At 35.4% G+C, this 27500-nt stretch overlaps 1 protein-coding gene across 23 annotated transcripts in view; it reads right to left on the minus strand.

Moving 5' to 3' along the window:
- The window catches only part of LOC138701967 (uncharacterized), a 1800590-nt gene that overhangs the window by 315506 nt on the left and 1457584 nt on the right, over positions 1–27500 (minus strand). For 13 of the 23 annotated variants that reach the window (XR_011332753.1, XR_011332745.1, XR_011332747.1 and 10 more), the window contains one exon: positions 22143–22407. The exons of the other annotated variants lie outside the window; for them this stretch is intronic. The gene's annotated coding sequence lies outside the window, so the exon portion shown is untranslated. The remainder of the gene's footprint in view (positions 1–22142; positions 22408–27500) is intronic. 23 annotated transcript variants of the gene reach the window in all.

A 27500-nucleotide genomic window follows, 5' to 3' on the forward strand; every position in this document is an offset into this window, starting at 1 on the left:
ACCTTTATATGAAAAATGAGTCAAAGTAAGGATAGGAGAAGAAATGTTTGAAGGAAGTGAGATTGAGAGGAGTACGTAAAAGATGTCCTTTATCACCTACACTGTTCAATATTTAGCCTACTTGGAGGATTTACTAAAGAACTGTTTTCAGAACATGGGAGGAGGAAAAAGAATAAAGTGCATGAGATTTGCTGAATATATGATGTAATTAGCAGAAGAGGGGATAATATTAAGGGCTATGCTATTGGAGTTAAATGACAGCTGTGAGCAGTACGAGATGAAGATAAAGGCAAATAAGACGAAGACCATGGTCATAGGAAGAAAAATAAAGGGGGTAAACTTGCGAATTCTAAATGAGACAGTAGAGCAAGTGGACAGCTTTAAATACTTTGGGTGTACTACTTATAAGTAGCAATATGAGCTGCTGCCAGGAAGTCAAAAGGAGGATAGCAATGGCCAAGGAAGCTTTTAATAGAAGAAGGAGCATCTTTTGCGGACCTCTGGAAAAAGTGCTAACGAAGTTAGTAGTGAAGTGTTTTGTATGGAGTGTAGCATTGAATGGGGCAGAAACGATGAAGCGAAGAGAAGCGGCTAGAAGCATTTGAAATGTGGATATGGAGAAGAATGGAACGTGTGAATTGGACAGGCAGAATAAGAAATGAAGCTGTGTTGGAAAGAGTGGGTGAAGAAAGAATGATGCTGAAACTGATCAGGAAGAGGAAAAGGAATTGGTTGGGTCACTAGCTGAGAAGAAACTGCGTATTGATGGATGCGCTGGAAGGAATGGTGAACGGGAGAAGAGTTCGTGGCAGAAGAAGATATGAGCTGATAGACGACATTAAAATATATGAATCATATGCGGAGGAGAAAAAGAGGAAGGCAGTGAATAGGAAAGATTGGAGAAAGCTGGGTTTGCAGTGAAAGACCTGCCCTTGGGCAGAACACTGAATGAATGACTGTTCCATCACCGATCTATCTAATAGTCTCTGTATTTGAAAATAATCATTCAACAAGTACACATTGTCATTCACAAAAACAACAGAAGTTGTATAAAAATTAGGAAATTGACAACTGTAGCAAACTATGGGAAAATAAAGAGTTCGAGCTGCATGCATTCGGCCTACTGGCCTATAGACGTGCAGGTCTAGGCTAGACACTTATCTAATAGCCAGGCAGGGTCACGCAAGCTAGCAGTATCACGCAACACCAAATGGCATTGTTCGCCCCAGACGAGCCACCGTCTGGGTCCTCCCACCCTCTTCCACTCACGACCAGGAAAAAATCATTACCTAGACCTGTCTGTCTGTCTGTCCTTCCCACCTAAACCCCTGAAAAACCTTTCAGCCAAATTTTGTAATGGGCAAACCAAATAATGGAAAGGGTGACGTCAAACTACACTCGACAGAACCAGAAGAAAGAATTTGTAACACGTAACGTAACTTCATTATTTAACCAACTTCATTTTCTTTCTGTAAAAACCAACCGTGACTATTACTCTAATACAGTATACAGGAAATCATTATTAATACTACTTACTTACTGGCTTTTAAGGAACCCGAAGGTTCATTGCCCCCTCACATAAGCCCGCCATTGGTCCCTATCCTGTGCAAGATTAATCCAGTCTCTATCATCATATCCCATCTCCCTCAAATCAATTTTAATATTATCTTCTCATCTATGTCTCGGCCTCCCCAAAGGTCTTTTTCCGTCCGGCCTCCCAACTAACACTCTATATGCATTTCTGGATTCACCCATATGTGCTACATGTCCTGCCCATCTCAAACGTCTGAATTAAATGTTCCTAATTATGCCAGGTGAAGAATACAATGCGTGCAGTTCTGTGTTGTGTAACTTTCTCCATTCTCCTGTAACTTCATCCCTCTTAGCCCAAAATATTTTCCTAAGCACCTTATTCTGGAACATCCTTAATCTCTGTTCCTCTCTCAAAGTGAGAGTCCAAGTTTCAGAACCATACAAAGCAACAGGTAATATAATCGTTTTATAAATTCTAACTTTCAGATTTGATTATTATTATTATTATTATTATTATTATTATTATTATTATTATTATTATTATTATTATCATCATCATCGTGGTTGAGTGGTTAGCCTTTCTGCCTTCACCGTGGCGACCCAGGTTCGATCCCCATTTAGATTCAGAAAGAATCTGTGGTAGACAACGCGGTACTAGGGGTTCCTATCGAGGATGTCCCATTTCCTTTCGTCATTTTTATTTTATTTAAGTAGGTTATTTTACAATGATGTATCAACAGCTCAGGTTATTTAGCGTCTGAATGAGGTGAAGGTGATAATGCCGGTGAAATAAGTCCGGGGTATAGCACCGAAAGTTACCCAGCATTTGTTCAAATTGGGTTGAGGGAAAACCCCGGAAAAAACCTCAACCAGGTAACTTGTCCCGACCGGGAATCGAACCCGGGCCACCTGGTTTTGCGGTCAGACGCGCTGACCGTTACTCCACAGGTGTGGACCCTCTCGTCATAATCACCATTCTATCAATACCTCACAATTACCCACATTCCGTGTGCTCCCAACCCAGGCCTCTAGAACAAATAAAAATGGTTGAAAGTTGTATTCGTTTGTGTTTAATAAAAATCATTTATTCATAGCTTTCAGCAGGTCTTCTGCTGTAAACCCTGCCAATTTTTCCTGTGTTCCACTTTCCTCCCAGTCTCCTCATATGATCCATATATCTTAATATTGTCTATTATCTGATACCTTCTTCTGTCCCGAACTTTTCTCCCGTTCACCATTCCTCCCAGTGTACCTTTCAGTAGGCAGTTTCTTCTTAGGCAGTGACCCAACCAATTCATTTTACTCTTCCCGATAAGCTTCAGCATTATTCTTTCTTCATCCACTCTTTCTAGCACTGCTTCATTTTTTAATCTGTCTGTACATTTCACATGCTCCATTCGTCTCCATATATAATAGTAATGTCCACGTTTCTGTCTTCATACATTGTCACACTCCACATAAAGCACTTCACCCATCCCCTCCGTGCGTCGGCAACGGGCATTCGGAGAATGCTGTGTAATGTGACGAAAGGGCATTATGACTTTCATTCCACACAGACGTTAGGTAACCGTAACAGTTGATAAAGCGTCGTAAAATAACCAATTATAAATCGCATGATGTTCTTTTTTTTGTAATATTTTTATCCTACAAAATTCTGTTTAATTTTTAATTTGCTGATCTTCCTTTATTAATTCTTCCATTATTATAATTTTCATGTATTTCACATACAAGCAAACATTTTGATGGGGACAGATAAAACAGTTAATTTTTTTTTCTTCCACCATATTAATAATGTCAAAAGAAGTGCTTATACAAATTTTGGCTACTCGACCGCAATTACGAGGCCGTCCAGAAAATTATTTTCCCTGAGGCCGTTTACAGAAAAAAGCACAATTGCATGGAAAGATTTATTGAAAAAGGTACATCAATTTTTGCGTTATTTTTCAACATATCCCCCACTGGAACTGAGACATTTGTCATATGATGGGATCAATTTTTGTATCCTTGTGCGGTAGAAGTCAGCCGCCTGGGATCGGAACCAGCGTTTGACAGCCATCTGCACCTCTTCGTCGATCCCATGACATGACAAATGTCTTAATTCCGGTGAGGAATATGTTGAAAAATATCTCAACAATTGCTGTGTCTGTTCCAATAAATTTTTCCAATGAAATTGTGTTTTCTTTCTGTTAACGGCCCTTCGCGAACTTATTTTTTTTCGCCCCTCTTAATTGCGGTCGAGTGGCCAAAATTTGTATAAGCACTTCTTTTAACGTTATTAACATGGTACAAGAAAACAATATAAGTCTCTTATCTGCCCCCATCACAATGTTTGCTTGTTAACTAGCCTATAGGGCTATGTAAACCGTCACAATGATTTAGGTTTACTCTTCAGTTTTCCAAAATTAAATGCTATAGATCTGAACTTATTGCCATGTAATGTGTTTTCTTGAGAATTATATTCAGATGAGATGAGATGAGATGAGATGAGATGAGATGAGATGAGATGAGATGAGATGAGATGAGATGAGATGAGATGAGATGATGATGATGATGATAGTAAAAACAACAACCTTTACAACACAAACTCGGGCATTTCTACGCAAATAATTATATACCTTTGTAAGTTATTTCGTTGCCCCTTATCAAATGTTCGCCTCCCCCATCACTAGTAACTACTCACTTTGTATCTCTATTATTAATTAAAAGATTTAAAGATAGTTTGAGATAGGTTAACTTTTATACATAATTATTTTTAAATTACGTTTCATTTAACGACGCAACTGCCGAAGCTATATACGCGTCGCTAATGTGCCGGAATTTTGTCTCGCAGGAGATTTTTTACATGCTAGTAAATCTACTGACATCAGCCTGTCGACCTGGGCCGAGATCAAACCCGCAACACGGGTACAGAAGGCTAGGACTCTACCGACTGCGCCACCCAGGCCGACTATGTAATTGTTACATTGTTACGCCGCTAAATAAACAGTACTTGTTTTTGTTGTCCTTTTACAGGTAATTATATTGTGACTAGCAACCGTCTGTGTATATATTGCATAACCGTGGTGAAGGTCACTCCTTCGATAACTATAATCTCATAGAGACAATGTAGCCCGGACCTTCCTCATTGTATAAGTCAATGTCTCAAGATCAAGGAAATAACCACGGTTGGCGAAATGGCATAAGGGCCTTAGAAAAGTGGTCAAAATCGATTTTAATCCCTGACAAAACTAGTTTTAACAATTGTGTAATAGAAGATAAAATTGTGTTTTGAAAAAGTTGCAAGTAAAAAAATTAATTTTTAAGTGAAACCAATCTTTTGCAACTATAAGCCTATTTTCACGTTGAAGATAAACGCTATTCGAAATAGTAATATGCGTTACAAGAGCGGTATGTTGAAGTTTTCATGTTCGAGGAAAAGTTTGAAAAAGCGAAACGTAGTTGGGCTTTTTTAATTTCCGAGAATTGAAAGAAAACATACCGCTCGTGTATCGTACATTATTTTGTGCGAAGATCATTTATTACATACCTGAAAGAGGAATTTCTAATTAATTGCAATGAAATCTCCATCTTGGTTTCTGTTCAATGGCGCCAACTTCGGAACACCAAAATATCTATCTTCAACATTGTTGCTTTAAAATGTTTTCTGTGTTTACTATACTGCAGCAGGCCGTGATATACGTCTATCTTTTTTCCCCCACCCCCCAGTCTATAAATGCGAACTTAAAACAAACGGTAAGGTTATGTAATGATTTATTTTTCATTTTAATATTTTAACAATATTATTTATATACTGTAACATATTGCAGTAATAATATCCGCATCTGGAATCTTGATTTTTTCACGGCTTCCTTAATGTTACTTGTATCAGGAATGCAATAAGTTTCGTGGAGTAGTAGACTTTACTTAATTTTTGCAAATATTTAAAAACAATAATTAACATTGCAATTTAGGTCAAATTGCAGTGGTAAGTTTCCAATTTATAATTATTACTATGTTAAACGTCTCTAAAAATAATATGTTAAAAGCCTAAAACAGTAAAATGAATGTCGCGCTTAAGCGGTAAGAAGAGGAAAATTGTTATGTGTGTTAGGTTGGGAATACTGAATGTGGTATTTCACACTTACCGCGTATTGGTTCTGTGCGGAAAACAAGCAAATACGCACGATCTCGCACAAAAGTATTTTACTGGTTACGTGAAAAATGCAGCTAAATAAACAAAAAAGTGGAAAAAGTCCAGTGGAGCATGCCTGGCTGTGAAAGAAGTGGGCTCGGATTGGAACAATTTATCTATTTGGGGTTCTTTTTCTGAGGTTTTCCCTCAACAAATGAAGCAGAATTCCTAGGTAACATTCGCAGTTGAATTTCGGATTCATTTCGCCATAATTTATTCACATTTTATTATCATTACCACAGCGCAAGTTAGGTTCACAGTGCAGCGTGCAATATTCGTACAACAGCGCGTCCGTTCGGCGACAAAATCATTCAGACGCATTTCTGGAACACCGGCTGACGGCAGTGTTCGCCAGTCCTGATCTAGAGACAATTCCCACGCCATCTCCACTGCTGTATTCCTCCTCACTGTAATTGTGAAGCTTTATCACATTAAAAGCAAGCGATGGTACAAGTCAGTGGTAGATCATTTGACTGCAGATCGAGCGGTCTCCAGTTCAAACCCAGGTGACTCTCAATTTTTGTAACATTACTTTGAATTCATCATTGTTTTATATAGTTATTGATAAAATAGTCGTTGAAGAAAATTTTTATTCCGTACACTTTTTTAGCCAAAAATGTCAAGTGAGAACTTGACAATATGCGGAAATAGTTGAAAATCAGTGTTGAAAGTAGTTTACGAACGCTACAGTATAATAATAAATAGTATTCTTAACAAGCTTCCTTAGCGACAAAATATCTACTTTTATTTATTTTATTTATTTATTTAATCTGGTAGAGATAAGACCATCAGGCCTTCTCTTCCCCTCTACCAGGGGATTACAAAGATTAATTGATTAATAAAAGCTAGACAGTTTATTGTAAAAGTTAAGAAGAGAGAAGCATTTCTTTTATTGATTAAGTAAAAATTAAACCTACTCTACGCAGTAAGAAAATGCTTAATAAGCTTGCTTTTGAACGCTACTAAATTCCGACAGTCTCTGATGTCAATAGGTAAGGTATTCCACAAGCACGAGAGCGAGATTGTGTATGATGATGAATACGATGATGTCTTATGTGTTGGTACTTTTAGGAATTGCTGTCTGAAAAATCAAGTTTAAGGCCTTGCTGAAACACTGAAGAATATTGCAAGTTAAGCAATAGGAAAAAGTAAAAGTAGTTATGAATAAATTTACTTAATGGGAAACCTGAGCGTGAAATCATATGATCCATTCCTTACTTAAGTATGCAGATACATTTTTTGGATTCAAACGATTTCGTACCTTACTATTCATTTCAGTTAGATGTGAAAAGCTTGACATGGTAACAAGGAGAGCTAAAGGAAACAATTTCCTTCAGGGCGATCCACTGGCAACACAAAATTTGTAATCCTTATTGAATATACCTTGTTAGCATTATCACGGGAAAAAAAATGTATCACTTCAGTCTTCCCCAAGTATTCCAAGGGTACATAAATGTATACCGTAACCTTAACACGTTTGGGTCTACTGATTTCTGCATTTCATTTACAGTAGTAGCCTAGATTAATACAATAGCCCTATACCGGTTTGTTACATGAGAGATAAAAGTGTGTCTTATCTGTTACATAATTGGAATTTATTACGAAGCTGCGCTAGAGCGTGACTTCGATTCCTGCTTGGGCCGATTACTTGGTTGGGTTTTTCTTGAGGTTTCCACAACCGTAATGTGAATGTTAGGTAATCTATAGCGAATCCTCAGAATCATCTCACCCAAATACCATCTCGCTTTCACCAATTCCATCGACGCCAAATAACCAAGTGGTTGATACAGCGTCGTTAAATAACCAAATAAAAATTGTAATAAGTTACTGTAGGTATGTTTAGGCCTACTAGTTTCAGAAGAATTTCATCGTAACAGATCAAATATGACCATTATTAATGACAAAATAATTGAACAGGTTTAGTAGTAGTAGTAGTAGTAGTAGTAGTAGTAGGGTTTAAGAAGGGCGCGTCAGCTACTATGGCTATTTGCGCCCTTATCTAAAATTCTTAATGTAACAAATACATAAATAATATAATAATCAGAGTGCTAAAAGAACTAAAAAGCGTTGTCACGGTAAAACGAGGCACACAAATGCAGTATACATAAGATGATTTCTACAGAATCATAAAAGTGAGCAATTGTACCACACTAGGTGGTATTCAAGACGAACAAATAAAACAATAAAACTAAGGCCACCAGAGATAACTTGTCAATCTTATTTTAAAACCATAAAATTTTATAAAATATTCGGATGTATAAAGTCCGAAATGTCAACAATGTAAAATCAAATATAAAACAATAAATGTAACCTCCGGAAGTAAAGGGTCCGGAGGATGAGTAAAACGGATCAATAAAAAACTAAATCACCTTATCCAAACCTGTATTTGATAAAAATCTCAGAACTGCATTTGCACAATTAAAATCATTTCCAAGAGCGTCACGTAATGTCGGCCGAATTCCATATTGCCTCCGTGCATGGTCATATTTCCTGCAACGCAATAAAAAGTGTTCCACCGTAAGTGGAACATGGCACATATCGCACTCCGGCTGAGGTTCGCCACGTAGGAGATGGCCGTGTGTCAGATGACAGAACAGGTTTAAGATTATAAGTAGCCTATATGGGTTTAATATTATCTGCAAAAAATTAAAACGTAAGACGAAAATTTAAAGAAATTCCATTATAATATGTGGAACGATACGAAAAACACTACGCTAAATGTCCAGTGTTCGATACCCGGCTCCGGAACAATTTTTCCCTTGAAATTACTCAAGATAGCCTCACTATACCTGAAAGCCAGATTTGTATAATACACGTCACTGTTCGTTAACAGAAAACCACAATTTAAGCCACACAGAAAAAGTGTGCACTTAATGCTGGATCTGTGACGTGTTGTCAACTCACTTCAGGTATGTAGATATAAAAGGGAATAATTGAGCCGGGGATTGGTAGAGTTCCTGGGTAGCTCTGACGGTAGAGCGTTGGCACGCACAGCCAAAGGCCCAGGAACAATTTCTCCCTTGAAATTATTCAAGTCAGCTTTACATGGAGCTATTTCTGTAAAGTCATATTTGTACTAAGGAGTAAAATTATTCGAGGACCCCAAATCAAATTTTACAAAATAATGACAGTATCAGTCTTGACGTATAGAGCGGAAAGCTGGATCTTAAACAGAAAAATATCTCGGTCAGTGTATGGGACCGGAGTCCACCCAGCATCACGATGAATTTGGGGAGCTACGGCAGGTAGCGGAAATCCGGTTTCTAAAACCAGCTATAACGATTGGATGACACATAGTGCTGACCACACGATACCTTCGAACTGGTAGGACGATCGTTCACCTCTGCTGAAGTATGGGGACGTGGGGGCCGACATTCGGCCTTGGCCCTTCATGAGCTGTCGCGTCACGGCTTATTACTAAATATATGACATGGAACGCCCAGCTTTATTCTCCTCTCGAAGGAAGCCATGCTAAAGATTTTCTCGCCCTTGACAGGAATTGAACCTATTAACCTCTGATCCATTGGCGAACATAGTGGTGAGACTACTGAAGAATTCGTATTCACGTCACCATTTGAAAACTTTACTTTTGTAACCAAAAAAAAATGTATTAAGCAATCTTCTACATACATTATTCAATTGAGTGCCGTTAAACAATCAATACGTATGATGATATATGGAAGAGACTTGCATCACAATCTAACTTTACGATAGAAATGTCACATTCTGAAAACTTCTGAAATTAAAAAATGAAACTGAACTTTATAGATTCAAAGTCTGAATGCTTGCTATCTTTACGTTTCTGTAGATAAGAAGCTTCTGTCATTGTAAAAGCCGTCTGAGCACCATTTCTGTCTGCCACGTTAACGGTGGTTCCTCTCCTGCAATTTAAAGCCTTTTATGGGTTCTACTTCAATAATATAAGTCCTTTTCCCATAAAAGTGTTACTACGCCGATAAACACGAAAAGTTTTCACCTCCAAATCGTCAAAAAGTACGTGGTGTGATAAAAATGAGCACTGGATGTGAATAAAATGTTCCACACGTCTTGATGCTTTCTACAACCACTGAATTATATTCAGATCTGAAGATTGTGATTTATCAATTGAACGAGGTAAAAGTTGTGTGTGTACTATATTACGGGTTGTAGAGGTTTCAGTAAATATAGGCAAAAATAATCTAATTTTATCTAGTTTTTCTTTGTAATTCAAATAGGAGATTCGTCTTCCTATCTAGACGTATGTAACTGATCTTGCACTTATCCTCTGCCGTCTTCAGTAAAGCGTTTGATGTAGTTCCACATTCTATTCTATTGTCTAAATTAAATAATATAGATCTATCGGTAAGCTACGTAAGCTGGTTTGAAAATTATTTGCACGATAGACAATCTAGTGTACGAATTGCGAATAATCTCTGTTCTATTTAATATCATTTGTGGTGTGCCCCAGGACTCAACTTTAGGACCTCTTCTATTTTTAATCTTCATTAACAACATTTGCAAAAGAAATAAGTTCTGACTATCTATTATTCGCTGACGATCTTAATTTTTTTGTAAAATCAATAGTGTTGCCGACTGTCAATTTCTTCAGGATGACATTAATTCAATTACCAATTGGTCAGTTGATAACAAGATGATGACTAATGAATCCAAAACTTACGTAATATCATTTTCAAGGAAAACCTCTACACTAAAATATAACTATCATCTAAAAATGTACTAATTAACAGGAAAGATTGTATTAGAGACCTCGGTGTATTAATAAATTGACAATAAATTTTATTTTCACAACCATATTGATTATATTTATAACCATGCAATAAGAATGTTAGGAATAATTCGGTCAATTACTTATTCTTTTTCAACACCTGACTCTCTTGTAATACTATACTATACATTAGTGAGGTCGAAACTCGAATATGCATCTGTAGTTTGGAACTCTATTACTAGTTCTGATTCGGCAAAACTGGAAAATATTCAAAGGAAATTTATTTCATTATGTTCGTACATATTCCTGCCTAATAACTCTGGGTATAACTATAATAAAATATGCGAGCACTTTAAATGTCGAAGCCTGTATGCCAGACATCATGATCTCGATTACTTAGGCTATTCTTATGTAAGGTCCTTAAAGGTGACATTAATTGTCAATCTTTCTTAAACAGTGTCAGCCTTCGTATTCCTATGAAGGACATGAGACATCACAAACTCTTTCTATATTAGAAATTCTAAATCTTCCTCGCCGGTCTCCAGATGTATTAAACATGCTAACTTACATGTAGGCGATTTCAATCCATTCAATGTATAGAAGTATTAGAATATGGCAATGTTTTTGCTAATATTATTTACATAATCCTTATACCCAAATTGGTAGTAAGAATGAATTCCTTTCCCTAATATTTTATAGTATTAATTCTTGTAAATTAATTATTGTAATCTATGTTCTTTATTTTGTTATTAACTGAAGTATTTAATTTGTACTATAGTTGTTCATTTTAACGCATTAATTGTATCACTGTGCTGAACTTTAATGGCTAATGGCTGTTGTCCAGCACATAAATATCAATAAATAAATAAATTATTATTGAAGTCTGAACAATCGCGCTTTTGAAATATCGTGAGTCAGCTGTATAGAGTCCTCTGTCGATTCAGCCTAGAAGTTTTAAAGTTCCAGTCGAGCGCCAGTAGAGTAGCAATCCTTTCACCTCAAGCTCACGCCATCTATATGCCAATTATAATACTACATCTCGTCGCAGCATTTTAGGTGAATACTAATGTAATAATGATACCAATATTGAAATGGGGAGGGACAGTGGAATGATAGAGAGGAAAAATCCTGAGGAACCATGCTTTTGGCCACATATACGACTCAGCCATAACCGGGGTTCGAACCAGGGTCCGTAGTCATTTTAAGGCAAAATATTCTCCAATTGAAAACATTGAAAAATGACAAAAAATGCCATCTGAGTTATAGTATCTTCTTGCAACTTACTTAAAATACAAGTTGCGAGCAAAATTAATAAAACACAGAGCAGTGCAAAGTCGTTCATCATTCAAAAACATTTCAAAATGTGACTGTAATTCCATGGCAATTATCACAATGGCTACACTCAGCGCAATGTGTCAGATAGGATTCAATTAAACTTACAATAGTTAGTTCCCGGTTAATTTTGCGCCACTTTGTATATCTGTTAACGTAAAATTGTGTTAGGTGAATCACCCACTATCAATGTCGGCTGGGAAATAAGAGTTTAATTCTCATGTACAGGAACCACAAAAGGCGGGTTTTGTTCGTTACTAGAAGTTAATGATGCATTTAAATCTCCCATAAAATTATAATTTAAATTAAGGACCACTTCGCAATGGGTGCACCATCAGGACCGTATTTGCGTATGGGCCATTTAGGCACGGTCCTGGCGACAAATTCTGAGGGAACGCAAAATTTTGAAAAAAAAAAAAAAAAAAAAAAAAAAGAAAGAAAGAAAGAAAGAAAGAAAAAGAAAAGAAAAGTCAGAGATGAAAATAAATTTTCAAGTTGCGCGCAAATGCCTAATTCGGATAGGCTAGTACTATGTTCAATTTTTCTTATACGTTAACTTACTTTTTATTTTGTTTAGTTTGACTACTAAATATCTGAGATTTGTACAGGGACATCATTTTATTTTTACTTCAATTTTTATTGTACCTGAGTTTTTGAATGTACTTCACTCCCAACCCTTCTACTAAGGAAGTTCCAACTCCACACAGAACCAAGACCGCAGATAGTAAGCAGTACTGAGTTAATGAGTATAGTACGTTCCAGAAATATGTTCGCGTTTTCCAGTGACGAAAGAGCTTTCAATATTGAATCATATTTTCGCACAGGTACTGTCCGTTTGCCTACGTCGCATCCCGATTTCCCCCACCTGCTTCTGCTCGCCCCTCTGTATTAGCTGGGCTGTTTTAGCTCTTTTCTGAAAACATTAATTTCTCTTAGGAATTGGAAGTTTACGTAATATTATATAGCTGTTTAATTTAACTTAAATAAAAGGGCCTCGTTAAGTAATTAACTGTCACGTGATTTCCTCCCTTTCTATAATCCTGCGGCATAACCACTTGGACGGACAGTAGATAGCATGTCTGAGTAATTTTATATTTTCGGGTCGGGCAGAAGTGAAGATTGAATTTACAGTACGTGGAGTAGGTACAGAATTATTTCAACATAAGTTACAATACGAAGGACGAAACTGGCAATTGGAATTAGATGCAATAGTCTATAGTACGATAGTATGCACAAAAGAACTGAAGCCTGTATCGAAATGAACGGCCACCATTTTCAAAATTGTGTTTAAATATTCATATTATGGTTATTTTTCAATTTAACTTCTTTCTCTATATTGTACGCTAATGTGCTGTAGACAGTCTAATATACACTGCATAATGAATACGTTCGCATGGATAACTCACTTCGTGAGTAAAAACACTTATCCTTAATACAATACTGTACTTTGATTAAAGAAAAACCTAATGAAAATTATCAAACTCAAAATCGCGATATTTCCTAGTTTACGTAAATGGATAAACTACTTTTCTTCCTTCCTATACCTAGTAGTGATATTTGTGTTTTACGCCAGTATCATCGAACTCCAGTCTTGGAGGGGGGAGCAAGCGGTGTCTCCGGTTCTCTAAAGGTATAGACAGGTTAATATTAAAAATGTTAGTAAAAATAAAATGATGTCCCTGTATAAGTTAGTTGGCAAGGGGCGCAAAAATTTTTCGAGTCCATGAGCGGAGCACTACATAAATACTAGAGATGAACAAAACTAACTGCCGCTCTCGTTCGGTGTTCGTTGCATTTGTCTTTCTAGTCTCGACTCGTCATTCTCGTGCGCTTCGAGTCTCGCTCATCATTCTCGAAATAGCATTTGGTCGGCGTGGAAAGATTTCGTAACTTTGAATAGCATACATCATTGAAATAAATGGCATTCTATTGTTCTATTGCATATTACCTATGGTTATATAAATAGAAAAAAAAATTCTCAAGTAAATTTGCATTTCTAAGAAACATAAAACATAACGTTAATATCGTTTTACTTAAGACTGCACACTTGATCTCAAACATATGAAAAGAAAATTTCTAGCCTTTTAATAAGGGCTTAGTAATTAAATAAAGACTGGGGAACGGATTATTATACACTGAAAGGTAGAGATGATGTTTCAAATAGCCTACTTCATTATTTAGGGGAGAGTTGGGTAGTATCGGACATCGGGTAATATCGGACAGTGATGTTTCTTTCATCCACCATCAGATGGTAGTACCTAAGTGACGTGGTTACGTTTCTGTATGAGACATCTGAACACTGCCACTACCATCTGGTGGTAGATGAAGAAACATCACTGTATTACCATCTGGTGGTAGATGAAATAAACATCACTGTCCGATATTACCCGATGTCCGATACTACCCAACTCTCCCTTACACAGTTGCCAAAGTAGATAAAAGTTCAGACAGGTATAAACAACTGTGGCGATTCAAGGCTGCTTGACGTTCGGGACTTCGGGAGTGATCAATTTCGACGTCTCGAAAAGCTCACAAGCAGTCTTAACGTCAACGATGCGACATATACAACATTGTCGTGCGGGTTGGTTTTCGGCTTTGCGGGAGCTGTTAGTCTTGCTTTCTCGATCGTTGTTCATCTCTAATAAATAAAGAGCTGTGGACTACAACAAAGCTTAAACCAGAGATGGACAGAGCGTTTTGTACCGAATGCGTTGTTTTTTTTTTTTTTCATTCGTATAAACTGTTTTAAAGATTGCCTAACCTCTAGGCGCTCTTGACTTTGTGTCGCTCAAGTCAATAATCGATAACATAGATTGCATCTCTTAATAAGCGAATTAAAATACGTACTTACAGTGCTTTTGTGAGTCAGTTACAGTATGGCTGGCACAAGTGATATTTTGTTTCTCTCTTTTTGTTTATTTAATGACGTTCTCTCAATTACTAGGTTATTTAGCGTCGATGGAATTAGTTATAGCGAGATGGTATTTGGCGAAATGGGGGCGAGATTCGCCATAGATTAACTCAATACGCCTTACGGTTGGGGAAAACTTCGGAAAAAATACAACCAGGTAATCAGCTCAAGAAGGAATCGAACCCGCGCCCAAGCGCAACTCCGGATCGGCAGGCAAGCGTCTTAGTCGACTGTATTACGCCAGTGGCTCACAAGTGGTATTAAACCGTGCTTAGGGTCTGAACTGTACCGTCTACTGGAAAGTAATTACTCTTCAAAGATAGAAAATGCTACATAGTGTTCAGTTTGTGGAAAATTTATTACTACTGTTAGAAAATTCCGTTAAGAGAACCATTATAAAACCTCAATATTAGTTAGAATGGATATGTCGTGGGAATGCATCGTGAAGTCCTTGTGAATTATCTATAGTAATAGCACAAGAGGTCTGAGATTTGCCGATAAATCCACGAGCGAATAAAATAAAAATGTAAATATATGTCTATAATTCGTTCACAAAATGTTAATAATTGTATATTTATGAATACTTAACCTATTCAGACACTATGAAGTCGAAATAGATGAATAGTGATTACTGCAATAAAGAAATTGAATGTTATTTAGTAATGCCAATTGACAAAAGCGAAATACAGGTTTAAAAATGTTAATTACATATACTGCGTTTTTCTCTTGTTATAACAGCAATACGTTCTCATTATCTCCTGAAATCATCATTTAATTTAAACATTTTATAGTATAATTAGAAATAACCTGATTAATACATTAATGAAATGAACAATTGTTAGGAAGGAGTGTTGGAAGTAGGATTTCACACTTTATTTAGTACAATGGATTCATGCTCATCGATTTACGTGGAAACAGTGGGCGAAACTGACTAAACAAACGAACGACCATGCGATAAGTTGATTGTGATAAATCGAGCTACAGAAATTATCGCGATGTACGACTGTGATTCGATGGAATTCGAAATTTTAATTACACTTCATTGGTCGAAAATGGTATGACGTCATATAGGCTAAACAAAATAATGTTCTTAATTATAGACTTATGGTAAAGAAAATTTATTTTTACTCTATAATACGAATATGTTACGAATTTTTTAAATAAAGGGTGCGTCAGAAAGAACGGATGGATTTCAAACTATCGATACGCAACGAGGAGAGAGATATAGTGAGGGGGACCACGACTGTTAGGTCAGCCAGAGAATGCAGTTTCAGTTGAGAACATGGTGTTGGTCTGGTGTACAACGTGCTTTCATCGTAGAGACATTTTTGAAAAATGAAGAGTCTGTGATCGCCACTCAGGACTCATTTCGACATCGGATGTCACGCTAGGATTCCAACTCGGAATACAATTTTGCGGTGGGAGGCTTCATTTCGTATCACAGGTTCAACATTAAAGAAGAAATCACCTGGACGAAATTCTATTGCACTGAGATTGTCCGAGGCTACGGTAAGATCTCGCGCCCTGCGACTTCTTTCTTTGGGACCATTTGAAGGCGTAAGTTTGTAAACATCGATCACATACACTGGACGAACTGAAGACAGCGATTCGTGAAGAAATCGTGGCAATTGCACCAGCTATGACTGTGAAAGTGATGGCGAACATCAGAAAACGCCTCGATGCCTGTATTGAAAACCAAGGACATCATATGGATAATGTTGTTTTATATAAATAAACTGCATGTATTGGTGAATATGTTGATAACAATAAATTTTTGATTTGATGAATCTTTACAATTTTCTTGCCATGTGAAATCCATCCGTTCTTTCTGACGCACCCTGTACCATTCATTAAAAAAAAAGTTATTGTAATTCATTTTTCAAAGAGACATTGTTCTTTTAATTATGTTCATATTTTAATTTCAGCTGAGGTGTTTTCTTTTTACTTAGCTATTTAAAGACGATGCATCAACTATGACGTTATTTGGCGTCGATAGGATTGGTGATAGCGAGATGGTATTTAGCGAAATGAGGCCGAGTATTCACCATAGATTACCTGACATTCGCCTAACGGTTGGGGAAAACGCAACCGGGTAATCAACCCAAGCGGGAATCGAACCAAAGCTCGAGCGCTACTCCGGATCGGCAGGCAAGCGCCTCAGCCGACGCCCGTGACTACCAGTTGAGGTATTCAAAACTGAAGGAAAATACCTACAGTATAAATAATCTCATTGTTTAAACTAGGTATTAAAGCTACTTGTTCTATAGGCCTACCTGAATTATTTCACTTCGTTTGCACCATCGAAACAACTCGCTCATCTTTAACCCATCCTCACGTTTTATGACACTCTTCGAATGAAAACCGGTTCCGTGTGCATGAAATACACACTTCGCTTCATTCTTGAATAGTACATCCACGCAGCGCTAGAATCTGCCATGACTGGCTTAAACCGAGGCCTTAACGCTTCGTAGGTTCGAACCTCACCTAAGACACGAATGTCTGCCAGCATGATGTATTGTCTCAGATGTAGACCTGGCGCCATGCTAACTCCACGTCGCGGTAGTCCCCGCAACGTTTCCCTCTACTGACAGAATTAACTTTATCAAGTTTATACACGTCAGTGATCATTAATAAAGTTGCATATTCAGGTCGAACACTTAACGCAGTTACCAACAAAGTTATGTATATCGAAGTCTCATGTTTTATACATAACCTCCACTCCACCTCTTCAGGCGTCTCAATGTCAAATTATCACGTCTAGCGCAATAAACAAAGTCAGCATTTCCTACAGACACAATTCCATGCCACACTTCAATTCGCGCTCGGAAGCTTTCTATTTTGTTTCACGAAGTGCCTTCTGGATGTTAAAATGGAGATTTATAGTCTATACTCTAGTACAGTATTTTCAAAATGTTGTAAGTTCAAGTGGAGTAAGTGACACACAAGGCATAAAATGTTGCTGCAGACTAGATAGAACATTGTAATGAAGTTGTGAAATATAGCACATAGGTCTACTTTCCTCTATGTACGATCCAGAAACAAAATTTGGGCCACCCGAATTTTCAAAGTTCTACTTATAACCTAATGCGCATGCTCAGGTAGGCCCAAATTTTGTTCCTGGATCTGTACAATGACTGAATCCTTATACACAACCGATGAAAGACAATTTGAAGCACCACTGGTGTAAATGATTTACTGAAATCACTCATATTTGTCTGTATTCTTATCAGAAAATAAAAATTCAAATTATCTACTGCTACTGTCTTTCATAACACACGAGTGCATTAACATCCATATAAAACACATCAGAAAATCTCTAACTCACTATCTACGTTCACATTATAAAACAGTTATATTACCGGTTGTTCTGTACGGTTGTGAAACTTGGACTCTTACTTTGAGAGAGGAACAGAGATTAAGGGTGTCTGAGAATAAGGTTCTTAGGAAAATATCTGGGGATAAGAGGGATGAAGTTACAGGAGAATGGAGAAAGTTACACAACGCAGAACTTCACGCATTGTATTCTTCACCTGACATAATTAGGAACATTAAATCGAGACGTTTGAAATGGACAGGGTATGTAGCACGTATGGGCGAATCCAGAAATGCATATAGAGTGTTAGTTGGGAGGCCGGAGGGAAAAAGACCTTTGGGGAGGCCGAGACGTAGATGGGAGGATAATATTAAAATGGATTTGAGGGAGATGGGATATGATGACAGAGACTGGATTAATCTTGCACAGGATAGGGACCTATGGCGGGCTTATGTGAGGGCGGCAATGAACTTCGAGTTCCTTAAAAGCCATTTGTAAGTAAGTATATATATATATATATATAATATATATACATTTATTTATTGAAAGTTCACAGGCATTACTGCCCATAAAAGCATCTTCTTGACATAAACATATAAACAATTATGAAAAAAGACGAAAATAATAAAACAAATATTCGGTTTAAGTAAATTAGGTTAGAAATAAGCCAATTTAAAAGCAACATAAAAAGGAATAAAACGCCTTACTTTACAATCCAGACAACAAACTGAACAGAAATGTTAGGCTAATTTAAGTCTATGCAAAAAGAGCAAACCACCCTTCTGATTGCAATAATATTCTTATTTAGCTAAGAGTGACTGAATAACAAATAATTTAAATTCATGAGATTGTTAACTGCTGTTCTTCATATATCACTGACAAAATCCATATCTACTGATTATACGGGATGATGGATGTTATCTTCGCAGGTATATATTATTATGAAAATTAACGATAATTAGCCTTCGCTGCTAACTTGGCAACAAGAAACACTTATTCCCAAAATTACATTAAATTGCCATCAATCGTCTTGAATTTATCTCTCGTGTTTATTCCATACACTCAAACAATAATTTTATTGTTGAACGACAAACTTCGTAAAGTATTACACGTTTTCTGACGTCACAGTTACGTAGAGTGTCTTACTGATATATAAATTAAATTTAAAATCCAACAGCATGGAAAGTTATGATACTTTATGTGTCTATCAATTTGAGAAACTTTCAATTCTTTCCAAGGATTTTCATGCCCTCAGGAGGGGTGGGAAGTCAAACCTGAACATTATGTTATGTTTTGTTCTATTATTTTGGTCTTACACTATACGAAGAGACAGTAAAGATGCCGTAACGACGGCAGGCCAGGCCTCCATTAAATATTTTTATTGGGTTATTTTGCGACGGTTATTAATTATTAGGTTATTTAATGTCTGAATGAAATGAGTCCGGAGTCCAGCACCGAAAGTTACCCAGCATTTGCTCGTATTGGGTTGAGGGAAAACCAGGTAACTTGCCCCGACCGGGATTCGAACCCGGGCCACCTGGTTTCGCGGCCAGACGCGCTGACCGTTACTCCACAGGTGTGGACATTAAATATTACACAGAATACCACACTGGATAACAAAAAACTTCCATACTCTTCGTAGGAATTTACCTCACGGACCTGATTTTCATAGGAAGTTAAACTTAATAGTTTTTGTCATATAATTTGAAATTCACAGTAATTACTTTTTTGAACTATAACAACTTCAACAATCGTCCAGGAAACGTAACAAATAGGCCTATCATCGGCTTGCAAGCGAAACACATTAAGTCAAAAATATTACTTCTGAGAATAAGACGTTTGAAAGTTCTTGACAAAACTGAACCCTCAAAATATTATTTTAGTGATATGTTCCTCTTTATGTACGTTTCATTTTCCAATTCCGAGTTCATAGCCTACACATAAATTTTGTACATTATATATGCCTTTTTTTAAGTTAATACTTGTATAATAGAATGTATTTTCATGTTTGTGATTATGTATTCAGTTTCTTTTTTATTATATTTTATTTTTTATTACTATTATTGTTAAGTTAATACTAATTGTGTATATGTATTCAATCTCTCTTTTTTATTTTATTATTATTATTATTATTATTATTATTATTATTATTATTATTATTATTCACAGAAGTAGTATTTTTAACTTAATGTGTTTTGGTTGTAAACCGACGATATAATTTTAAATCCCCTTTAATACCGCCTATAATTAAATGTCTGATATTTAGCGTGTAAGACACAATCCACCGTTTTGTTTTGTAACCCATAGCTGGATGATCTATTCTTAAACACAAATTTTTATGTTCACAAAAATCCTTAACGCGATTACATCATCGTATTTAAGATCCGTGTTTCTTTGACTGATATCTGTAGTATTTTACCAGACGTAACACAATATATTGTCAAACGGAAAAACGGAAGCAAAGAACTCTAAATAGCAGTCTGACGGTTATCCATACAAACAGAACAAAACGTAACTGATACAAATTACGTAATAAATAATCCTCAGCTAGTGTTCACTTCGTTGTCGACATCTGATAAACGCACTGGCAAGTTTTCTTGTTTGTCTTAAAATACCTAGCTTTTTTCCCCGTAATAAACAAGGATTACTTTTTTTTTTCCAAATTCTCTAGTAATGGAAATAATTGTGAGCTTTCTTTCCAAAACTCACTATCTCCTAAATTTGAAGTTTTCAGTTAAGAGTGGATTCAAATAATGCTTTAGGTTCGGTATCCACTGGTGACATTTTATGCAAAATAATATTAAAACCCTGTGAATTCTCAGTGAAAAGAATGCAATTTTGTCCGTAACTGATTAAATCCAGAACAAAAATAAGCTACTTTCTTTGCATGAAACACTATATTGAAACAATACTAACAATATCATCCCATCGCACCTCCTCATACTCATCCTCTTTCACAATAGCCCTGCCAAGACTCTGGAATTCGCTACCTGCTAGCATCAGGGACTGTCGAAATAAAACTGAATTCAAATTCAAACTTACTAGGCACTTGGTCAGTAATTGAAACTCGTTTAGACATGGTTTCTTGTAAATAGTTTCCTTAATCTATCACAAAATATTTCAATATCCGGTAATTTCATCATTATACAATTCTTTTATTCTAGGTTTAATTTGTAATTCAGTAAATATAAAATATTCTTTGTTTTTCTAAGGTAAATTATCTAGCTTTCATTAGTCAGGTAATCTTTTAGTACTTTGATTTTTATTGTAATTGTAATTTTATTTGTAAATGTAAATTTAATACTAATTGTAATTTTATTCTTCATATTATAGTTGGAGTCTCCTGATAGAAGGGCAGAGAAGGCCTGACGGTCTTATCTCTACCAGGTTAAGTAAATAAATACTACTACTAATACTACTATATTCACAGAACTGCAAATATATTCTCTAAGAGGAGCAAAATTACATGACAAATAATGTAAGTATAAATTTCTATTTGATTTTTCTTTATAGCGATAGCAGATGAAATTCGAGTTTCCTCTAGAAACAGGTTTCTGGAGATAGTGACTTTTGGGAACAAAGGTCACAATTTTGAAGTAAGCTAAATATTTACCTAGAGTTTTGATTCGATTCTCTACGCTGACGGACTGCTGTAATTCTGTTCACTTTCTGAAGGCAAATGATAAAACAGTATGTCACTATATACACTTCACATTTACTTAATCTGGAATAACTTCTAGTATTGAATATAATATTATATGCGTTACCTATAGTTTGGTAGACTATTTTAAATCACACAGGCAAAGAATCGACCGAATTTGTACAACGATGTTAGACGGGAATGACACGGACCGCTTAGGTAACAGCTGTTCGACAATCTAATTATCTTGGTTAGCCAGTGAGACGAGCTAAGATAAAATATTCCAGTTTAGGTTTCGTAACTTCCCAAACCTCGACCTTTCCATTTTAGTCTTTATTGAGGTAACCCGAAGCACCTTGTCAACTCAATTACAATTGTGAGAATCCATAGAGTCCAATTCATTATCATACGACAGGTAACACAAGGGTAGAAAAACTATCAGTATGTGCATACAAAATCAAGTAAGGTCATGTCTATCAAGGAACCAAACAAAACAAAGGAAAGTATAGGAAGAGAGAAAAAAAAAACAACACTTACCAAAATGACGCGCCGGTAGTGATCTCTAGCGGCGAGACGTACGAATTACCAATAAAAAACACAACAAAAACAAGGTCGTGCTGTTGAGTTATTATATATGACGTCATGGCACGTAGAGTTGAAACGAGACTGAGCGATCAAGTGTCTAGGGCATTCCTCTGTCTGGTTGCCTGAGAGAAGCCTTGCGCGGAGACGACAGAGAGCACTGAGACGGCGCGCAGGGGTACCAACATTACAGGGTGCAAATCCGTTACTCCGTTGTTTTCTGGAAAAGAAAAAAATCACGGCAATTGGTCTCCTGCTGTGTAAATTAATATTTCACTGCTAAACGGAAAATTTGCTCCGACACTTTAAGCTGAACAGAAGAAGATTAAAGCGAAGGTAAAGGAGAAGTTCAGAAGATGTTTTATCGTTTGGGTAACAAAATCATTTATGATAAAAAAAGATTTGCTATATAAATTATTTCAAAATAACTATATGCAATTAAATGTTATAATTTCAATTAAAAACTAAAACAATTCTTATATTCAACATTTGGTTCCAAGCCCTTCAACTACCACAAAATACACTATGCTACTTATTACATTTTGTTACATGGACTAATTTTATTTTTACAGAGACAAGAATGAAACTGTGGGTGACTCGCAGAAATAGAAGATATCAGTGGCGAAGATACCTGATGACTAAAATGAAAGCAAACATTGAAATATCTGGAGGTACGGAAAAATAGTAAGTACTGAGAGAGCACATTGTTTTGCCTCAGTCTTAGGTGATATATTGTTACTGCAACTCTAAACACAGAATGAATAAAATAAAATAAATAATTTTGTGAATAGCAGCATGAAATAATATTTTTTAAGGTACTCGTATGCACTCGTGCGTTGACTTTCACTGTGTTACTTTAATTCTGTAATATAATATAATATAATATAATATAATATAATATAATATAATATAATATAATATAATATAATATAATATAATATAATATAATATAATATAATATAATATAATATAATATAATATAATATAATATAATATAATATAATATAATAATAATATAATATAATATAATATAATAATACTTTATTTATACTGGCAGAGTCAAGGCCATAGGGCCTTCTCTTACACTCTACCAGGTCTCAAAGTATACAATCAGTGAAAAATTTAACAAAAAGTTAAAGAACAGAATACTAACATATTACAAAAAATAATGATAATAGCATAATAAATCGACACTAAACAACATGAAAACAATACCATAATAGGAAAAAAAGAAAGTAAAATACACTGAAATATAGTAAAAGCAACTCATTTAATACAAATAGTTAATATGAAAAACGTATGGAAGAATATAACAAAATGGAATGTAATAAAATAGTAAAAAAGAAAAGAAATACGAAAATTAAATAAAATTCACAATAAAAAGGGTATGACAATAAATTCATCTGGTGATCAAGAGAACAAAAAGGGGAAAGGAAGAAAAAAGATATTTAGATATTTTTACAAAACTATCGCAGAGAAAAGGGCTTATAACTGAAAGGAACCAGAATTGAAAAAGTGCAATTTTAATTTATTTTTGAAACTAGACAATGTCCGACAGTCTCTGACATGTTGTGGTAGAGAGTAATATAATATAATAATACTGAACGAGTTGGCTCAGGCGGTGACAATCGGGAGGTCCCGGGTGCAAACCCCGCGGCCGACCAATCTATCTGAAGTTTTTTTTTTATGGTTTTCCTCAATCACAAAGCCAAATGCATGATTGGGAATTTACAGACCATGATTCATTACCGTCTCAATCATCAATATCATAAATATTAATCAAAATCTAAATAAGTAAGATGAACACAAGACATCTGCAACATACAATAGAAACAGGAACTCAACAATAGTAAAAACGGCCTAATAGTATACCCACAGATCCTAAACACGCGATATGACCACAGATGTTAAAGCGTGTATAAATAAACTTGACAAAAATATAATATAATATAATATAATATAATATAATATAATATAATATAATATAGTATAATATAATATAATATAATATAATATAATATAATATATTTGTGTAAAGTAATGCAATACAATAGAATATAATTAATATAAGAGCGATTATTTTTCACCTTTTTGTTGAAATTATTAATAACCTAGAAAACAGAGATAGCCTACGAAATCGAATAAAGTTATAAAAAATTTAAAAATCGTTTCTAGACAAATTTACTATCAAATAAAAATATACTAATCTAGATTCTATGCATAATTATAAAACTGATACAAAACTATCCACAAGGAAATATTACCACACACTTGTAACATACATGAGGAAATTATGGAACGGTGCAAAGTTTGTTTGCAGAAGACATCAATTATCTTCAAAGTTTAGCACCTGGATGCACAGTCACTTCAATAACTTGCGTCCGCAAGATGTAAACGGCTATGTTCATTTTCGTCACAGAATGACGACGAAAACTTTTTAAGGCATTACTGTGGAGTTAGGTCTATCACTTTCGGTCTATATACAACAAAATTAACAACAGATTTCAGTAATGGCAAGCAAAAGAAAATTTCCCGCTCTGAGGGAAATTTTCGCACCATTTGCACACAAAAGCAAAAGTGCAAAATATTCGAGATTTTGCTCAAAATTCAGGGAAATTCCATGGTTTTGAAATACGCAACAATATTTATAACACTAATCATACATTATCTTTTACAGATTACAAAAAATAAATTACCGTAAGTATGTGTGTGGTGGTGGTGGTGGTAGGTTTTCTGTATATTTTGAAGGTGTGTTTGTTGTCAACTTTTGTTATGGTGATCTCTAGGAAATTTATGGAGTTGTTTTCAAGTTACAGTGTGTTGTATGGGGTGGTTAGATGTGTTGTGTATGTGTGTGGAACACACTTACATGTTCATTTTGAATTTATCAATAAGTTCCGCACACATTTCTGTTCTTCATGCTGCAAGTCGTGTTGAATTTGAATGTGGTTAGGCTTTTTTTCCGCCCAAATCCGAAACTATAATATTCTGAACCGTTCTTAATGGAGTGCTTAATTTGCGAGATGACCTGCATATCGACAGTTTGTGGCTGCTCCTCGAACACGTTGTTGGATAATGCAGTTCCTTCGTGAGAACTTGTTTTTGGCTGTTAGATTTTCTCTCGCCATACTTACAATTAGATCAAGTTCTTTCAAATTCAACAAATTACTAATAGCCCAATTCGCAGGGCCTGTTTTATGGAACTTTCTGTGAAACTTGTCACTAAAAACAATGCATTTACCTTACATAAATTCGTTTCTACACATTAACTATTAATAATATTAGCCAGAAAATAAAACTAAGTAAAAAGTGATAGAGGATTTTAGGAAATCGTTATTATTGCGTGTGATAGGAATTAGAGTAATAGAATTAAGATAAATTACCACAATTTGCTTTAAGATTTAGGTATGTCTACTGAATGAAATAAACTATGAATAACAATCAATTCTCCAATAATAACGCATTAAAACAGAATGTACTTTTATTTAAATCGGTTATTTTACGACGATTTAACAACTGCTACGGTTATCTAGCGTCTGAGTTAGATGAAGATGATAATGCCGACGAAATAGGTCCAGGGTTCAGCGCCTGAAGTTATTCAGCGTTTGCTCTTAAGGGGGTGATGGGTGAAATTTCTATTTTCTACATTTTTGAAGCTACGTTCTTGATTTTTGTACACATAAATAATGTAGTGAAGTTCCATTACTGTGAGTGAATTAGTTTCTGAGTTATTAATAAAAATTATATTTTGAAAAAATTTGAATTTTCAAAATGAAATGTGTCGCTCAGTTTTTCAGTAAAATTGTTTGAAAATATTTTTTTTCCAAGAGCAGTGGAATAAGTATTAAGAAAAAAAAAATATCACGCATTAGTTTTCTATATCTTTACTACAAAATGGGGAAAATAGAAAATTTCCATTGCTACTATAAATATTTCATTTTTTATTTTAAAAAGTATTGATTTAAATCATAAAACCTATGCTAATCACCAGGGAACGGATTTATATGGACTAAAAATATATGAAATATGTAAATATATATGTAGTTATTTTTACCAAAATATGGAATTAAATATGGATTTTTACCAAAATATGGAATTAAATATGGACTTAAAATTATAAAAAAATGACTATGTACGTTAAATATTGGTACATTTTAATCAAACTAAACAAAAAATATAATGGACGTACCTTATCTTCCAATGTAGTTTCAACAAAACACAATTTTTATTGTCTGTTACCATAACAATAGGTTACAAACATTTCTTTCAAGTGCTGAAAAGTGAATCTTCTTCTATTGTCTCTGAGGATAGATTTATACTGACTAAAAGAGCGTTCGACGTCACAAGAAGTAACTGGTACATAATTCAATTTCACAATGTCTGCTGGGGATAAGTCCAAGTTAATCTTCACTGTTGATTCACCACTCATCACAGCAACAACCTTTTGTAGTTCTTCATATCCAGGGTTTTTTGAAAGTACAGTGTCCACCTTAGCTCTTACTGCATCTGCAACTTTACCTCTACCACGATTCAGTTGTTCCACAGTACTATTTATAATTTCAAAACTTTCAGATAGTGAAAGGTGCCTATTTTGGAGACTTTTGAGCGTTTTTATGATGCATGAAAATGTATGCTGAATGTGAGCTAAGTCATTCTTCACACTTATGTCACAGGTAACTGTTTTCGCAGTATCAATTGAGACTGCATCTTCAGAGTCCAATGCAAGGAGAACATTGTTAATAGAGTCTATATGTTCGGCATAATATTCAACTGCTTCTAGCCATGTACCCCATCTAGTTAAAATTGGCTTTGGTGGCAATGGAATTTCAGGGTACATTTCTTTCAACACGTTAACTCTACTGGGAGCTTTGAGAAATACTTTTTTTCACTGATGAAATCAACAAATCTACTTAGGGAAATTGTCTCTGACCACTTCTGCCACACGATGAAATGCATGCGCCACACAAGTAAAATGAGTCAATTTAGGATATACAACAGATAATGCTTGTCCAGCTTTGACCATATAAGGGGCAGCATCGCTAATAAAGAATAACACATTATCGTACATAATACCCTTTGGCCACAGGATACCCATAGCTTCGTTGAACAGTTTAACTATAGTTTTGTTATTGCACTTTTCTAGAACATCACAATGTAAAAGAATTCGTTCAGAATATTGTTCACTTAACAAACCGATAACTACATTACCAACAAGTCTACCTTCTTTGTCGGGAGTCTCATCAATGGAAACCCAAATTGAACTATCTTTAATTTCATCTCTTATCTTCTGTATTGTCTCATCGTAGATGGATG

The sequence above is a fragment of the Periplaneta americana genome, chromosome 6 (genome assembly GCF_040183065.1).
Source record: "Periplaneta americana isolate PAMFEO1 chromosome 6, P.americana_PAMFEO1_priV1, whole genome shotgun sequence".
Lineage (NCBI taxonomy): Eukaryota > Metazoa > Arthropoda > Insecta > Blattodea > Blattidae > Periplaneta > Periplaneta americana.